Source organism: Sciurus carolinensis, chromosome 9 (assembly GCF_902686445.1).
Source record: "Sciurus carolinensis chromosome 9, mSciCar1.2, whole genome shotgun sequence".
Taxonomy (NCBI): domain Eukaryota; kingdom Metazoa; phylum Chordata; class Mammalia; order Rodentia; family Sciuridae; genus Sciurus; species Sciurus carolinensis.
This window is the reverse complement of record NC_062221.1, coordinates 49924983-49930930: the sequence shown is the minus strand read 5'-3', so window position 1 is coordinate 49930930 and position 5948 is coordinate 49924983. Positions and strand designations below refer to the sequence as shown.

At 36.5% G+C, this 5948-nt stretch overlaps 1 pseudogene; it reads right to left on the bottom strand.

The window, feature by feature from the left end:
* Positions 1 to 397: 397 nt before the first annotated feature.
* LOC124993487 (60S ribosomal protein L9-like) lies at positions 398 to 972 on the bottom strand (annotated as a pseudogene).
* Between the last annotated feature and the right edge of the window lie 4976 nt (positions 973 to 5948).

Here is a 5948-nt window from a genome sequence, read left to right as displayed (position 1 = left end):
TTGCATTTTCCAAATCCTAATATTAACCCAAATCATTACCAGACACTAGAGAAACCCTAATGACTAAGACTAGGGTAGAGAGAGGAAAGAATGGTACCCTAATGTTCAGGATTTTAGAATCCTCATGGAAAGGACCTAATTCATTAGTTCTTCTCAAACTTTAATGTGCTTATAAATTACCTGGGGATCTTTTATTATTTTTACTATTATTATCATTATTTTATCATGTTGGACTTGAAGCTGGTGCCTTGTACATTCTAGACAAGTGCTCTACTCCTGAGCCACAGCCCAGCCTTTTTTTTTTTTTTTTTTTTCAGTAGAGATCTTTTGTTGCATCACTGAAATATCACAGGTTGACTCCAGGACTGTGTGTCTGTGGCTGGATAACTCTTAGGTCTTATTCATCAGCCTGCTGAACTGTTCCTTTTTCAGAAACAGATACCATTCAAAAGTTTTCTGATATCCATGTTTTTCACTGTTGTGGCTTGCTGAATTAAAGCAGTTGAATTTGAAGCAAGTTCAATATCATTTTCTTCAAGGATTAAATTGTCTTTCTGAGCTTGTGACTCTGGCAAGCAACGCCTGTCCTCATCTGAACCCTGTGGATGTATTTTTCACCCATGAAATTTCAGATTTCAGTGAGAGACCCATTCTCCCGAATAACATCGTTGATGGGGAAGTGAGCGTACACAGACCTCAACTAGTAACGGAAGCCCAGAGTAACGTCCTGGATTGTGTTCTGAACGTGACGGCCAGTGATGCCAACAGTAGCCAGTTCCTTTTTATTTCCCCACCATTTGTCAACCTGTAGCCTCTTCTTTTTCTTTCCAAGGAGACTGAGTTCTACATTGATATAATTGAAATCCCTCCAGAGGGTTCCTTTAGGCCCTTCACAATAACTGTGCTCCCCTTCAGAGTGATGTCAACGTTTTCTGGAACGTCAACAGTCTGATTGCTGAGAATGGTCTTCATTCTTGCAGTGGATGAGGCAAAAAAAGAGCTATCTTTTTAATATTGATATTTTTTGGTGTGATTGATTAACATTTTTTGCTGAATTTACTCTGCAGTTTATTTTTTACTCAATATTATGCCTTCTAGATCTTAACTCTATTTCTACACCAATACAATACTAACCTTAGAATATGGTTCCATAACTCACAGTGTAGACCCTTCCTATTTTTGTTCAATTAAAAAATTATTTGGATTACTCGCCCTTCATTCTTTCAATTGTAGTTTATTTTTCCCGTGTTATTGAAATATCATTGATAAATCATATGGTATATATTTAAGCTATACAAAGTGATGATTTGATATATGTGTATATTGTAAAATGATTACACAGTTAAGTTAGCACATTCATCATCTTTCATACGTACATGTGTGTGTGTGTTCATGCAAACATTTAAGTTGCACTCTCAGTAAATTTAGAATAGATGATAGAGTATTGGGCAGGGGTTGTAAATGTGCCTTTCTAACAAACTCTGTGGACTGCTCTGAATAGCAAGATTATCCAGCTTTTAAGTAGGAGAATGGTTTTGGTTACCAGTAACTTTATAGGCTCTATGAAGGGCCAAAAATTACCATGAAGGTAACCAGTATTAACCTTAGAATAGCTGCATGATTCTCTAGCAGTTTTGCTTATGAAAATTTGCATTGTGCTCTGGGATAGCAAGTTTCAGTTTCTCACAAGTTTGTAATATGGTGGTACTACCTTGCTGAGAGGCAATATACCAGAATAGAAAGATTGTGAGCGTTAGGATCCAATATTTGGGTACAAATCTCAGTGTTCTTGGTCAAGATCTCTTAATCTCCTCAGTAACATGAATAAGATAAATCTTCATCTATAACATGAATAAAATAAAGCCTACCTAATAGGACTGAGTTGATTACACAAGATAATATACCTAAGCTCTTGGCAGAGTGCCTGGCTCATGATAAACACTTGACAAAAGTCTAGGGTTGTTATCTTGATGATTATCAATGTACACATTATTTTCTTTTCCTGCAGAAGCAATGACAAATTTATTTCAGAAAGTTGTCCTTGACCAATATGAGAAATCTCTTCTATTTGGGGAAATAAGCTAGAAAGTCCCTCAATATCTGCCGGATGGCCCTGATTCTCTTCAATGTCTTCTGAAAGATCTGAAGGAGGGGCAGAGCCAGAGGGAAGTGAGTTGACTTCTTATTGATTCCCAGGGCCTTGGTTGTTTTTAACAACTACAGATATTGCTTCCTGACAGTGAAGGTACACACCACTCATAAAAACTCCTTCAAGAAATTGAAAACAAAACTATCCTTCTGGCTTTCTTTTCTCAGCTAAATATCTTTAACATTATTATTATTCAAAAGTTCTTAGACTTTCAGTTCAAGTTGTCTTTTTTTTTTTTTTTTTCATTTGTTAATTCTGGTTTACTCCCATCTTTCACATTTTTGGTATTAATAAATGGGGTTGAGTTGGGTAGAAAGAAATTTTATACTTCCAATGATTTTGTGATAACTCAAAATGTGAGAAGAGAGAGGGAAAAAAGTGAACCAGTAATTTTCTATAGAAGAAGAAAAGAAGTTCCAAAAGATAGTTCACTTGTCCAAAGTCACACAGCTCATAAGTGACAAAGGCAGGATATGAAATTATATTTTTCCAACTCATAGCTCATGTTCTTTCAAACATGTCATGCTTATTCTCAAATCTGGGAGATAAAGCAATCACACTGACTATTATAATTTAAGCCAAAGTGGACAGTAGTGACATAAATATATAAGAGTAGTATAAACCAAGTGCTGCAAAGATTAGAGACAAGGAGAGATGTGTTCGGCAGGCAGGTTACACACAGATTGTGAACTAGGTTTGAGATCATCTCTGTATGAAACATTCTAGTTTTTGAAAATAGCTCAAGAAAAATGGGAAATCCCAGACCTTTTCTCAGAAGCAGGAATAGACAAGTTTTAATGAAAAAGACCACAGAGGTAAAGCTGGAAATGACAGACTGGGACAGATTATAGAAAGCTTTCTATGGCAGGTGATGCAGGAATCTATAATTCAGTAAACAACTAGAAACAGTCCTTAGCCAAGAATTATTTTAGGAAAATAAATTTGACAATAACATATTGTATGGTCTGGGGCAGGTGAAATCAGAAAACTGTTGGATGCCATGAGAAATACAAAGAGGACTGGGGATGCAGTTCAGTAGTAAAGTGCTTGCCTAGGATATGTGAGACCATGGGTTCAATCTCCAATACCACACACACACAAAACAGCTACATCAACTTGGTCTATATCTATTTTTTTTTTTTTTTTTGTACTGGGGATTGAACTCAGGGGCACTCAACCACCGAGCCACGTCCCCAGCCCTATTATGTATTTTATTTAGAGACAGAGTCTCACTGAGTTGTTTAGTGGTCTATATCTTTAAACCTATTACCACACAATCACTTTTTACATAGTTACACAAATAATGTAAAATTAAAGCAGAATTTAATGCTATTGAAATGTTTAAAATGCCATGGAAGATTGAAATAGAAAAAGATCTAAGCTTTGGTTGGTTTAGAAGGATAGATGTATCAAGTAATTGTTGTCAATATAGAGTTTTAGAAAATCTAGGTCCGATTTCATGGAAAAGAATCACATCTAAGATATTTAATCTTCTTTGAAATTTATATTTCAGCATATATGTGAACCCATACCATTAACTTACTATCCTCTGACCAAGCAATTCCTTCTAAATACCAATACAGGAGTCATTACTTAAAATTATATAGTATGTGGGTATGCAAAAAGACAAAGTTAAGAGTTTGGTTTTCAGAAAAAAATGTCTACACTAAGTTTTATTTTTAGAGATGCTGCTTTATCAACTAAACCAAGATGAAACAGTTACTCATTAGATGACAGGTTTATTTTTTCTCCCTAAATTCATTTCTGAGTTAATACATATCTGACTCATTGTCACTTAAAGAACAGCCTTCTTGTACAGACTTGTGCAGCTGTCTCAGGTTCAATTTCTATGGATAATACATTCTATGTGTATGCAATGCTAATAATGTAAATGTCAATTAATTGAATTCTGGTTTTGATTATAAATAAGCTATATTTTATAAAAATTGGATAGTGGACTACAATTTTGCTTGCCAAAATTAACTTTTAAAGAATGAGGTAATTTACTTGTTCGTTGAAAAGTCACAAATTCCAGAACACTGACTCATTTGCAGTGAGAAAGCCATGAAATTCTCGAGAGTAAGATGGAGCAGTGCAAATATCTGTAATGAGCAATAATGCCACATTGCAGAAAAAGTACAGTTAATGTCATTCTAATTCAAACCTTTTAAGCTAGGAAATTCATCCAATAGAAAGAATAAGAACTCCAGTTCATTTCAATTAAAGCAAAACAGGAAGAACAATAAGTAGCTAATCTTGATAAGGAAGGGGGTGGAAGAGAAAGAGAAATTGATGTTTCCAGATTGAAAGCATTTGTGAAGCCTCTGGGATTTGGGTAAGTGTTCGGGCAAGTTGGGTGAGGGTGGGTTTTGGTTAAATTATCTACTTACCTGATTTGTATTTATGAGACGCAACTGGAAAGACAGAAAAACTTCTGAGGCATTCATTAAACAGAGGTTCTGCCCTGATTTACTTAGAAGGAAATACAATATTCAAAATGAAACTTTAGTGAAAGCAGTAGGGTAGCTGTTGGAGGGTGGGTGCAAAGAGCAGGATTAGAAACACATCTAAGGATTGGGTTAGAAAGTTCTGGGTCACGCGTGAGCTCCAGCATTTATTAGATGTTTGATCATCATGGGAAAGTCTTAGGGGCTCTAGTGTTGCTGTAGGATTTTGAAGCTCCTTTGGTACAACACGCATGCTCTTTTCCTTAGTTAGTGTAGTTGTTGAAGTAGCCTGGAGGGTGCTGAGTGTAGGAGGTTAGGGACGTCTGAAGAGGGTGGAGACCTGAATCCCTACCTCCTAGCACAGCTTTAGGACCTTGAGCACAATGCTCAGTTCTCAGAGCCTACCCCCCACTCCTTTGCATAATGGGAATATAATATCCCCCTTAGAAATCTGTTGTAGCTAGTAAATAAGGGAAATGATGTGAAGTGCTGTCTCCTACATGCTTCAAAAATATATGTTAAATTAAATTTAAAAGATATTGAAGGGGAAATAACTAAAGTAAGAAATCTACTTAAAAGATGATTGTTTCTGTTAGAAAAAGTCTAAATTTAACTCTGTTCCCAGAACATTTTACATATTTATTTTCAGATATTTAGCATTAATTGTTTATGTTTTCCCTTTTCAAGAAGAGGGTTTAGGGCTGGGTTGTGGCTCAGTGGTAGAGGGCTTGCCTAGCACATGTAAGGCACTGGGTTCCATCCTCAGCACCACATAAAAATAAGTAAAGAAAATAAAGGGATTGTGTCCATCTAAACAACTAAAAAAAATTAATAAAAAATATGTTTAAAAAAAAGAAAAGAGTTTAAACCATCATCACCTGCTTATACTGTGTGGCTCAAATTCAGAGGGCTGGGTCTTCCCCAACAGCACTTAAAAACAGGCGATGCTGCACTCATTAGAGCACTTAGCCCACACTTTGCTTTGAGCAAAAAGCTGGCCTCTTCCATCCCTGGTCCCTAAGGAGAGTGAATTGCCTCAGAAGCCCTTGTCAGCTGCTGTTGCTCAGATGGAGAAGTCTCAGAGAAGCATCCCTTCCCGCCCCTCCTCATGTTCTTTTAAGAACTAAAAGCCATGGAGACAGCTCAGTACTCAGTGATGCCTCAGAGTAAAGGAAAAGTGCAAAAATGACCCAAGTCTTAGAACTTGGGCCCCATTTTCACCCCAGCTCGATTACTGCAGGACAAGACTGCTCCAGGAAGCACTAATGTGGAATTGAGTGCTTAGTGAGTCTGATTCTGTTTGCTCCTAATTAACTATGAAGATACTCTTTTGTCTGAGAGCATATTAAATA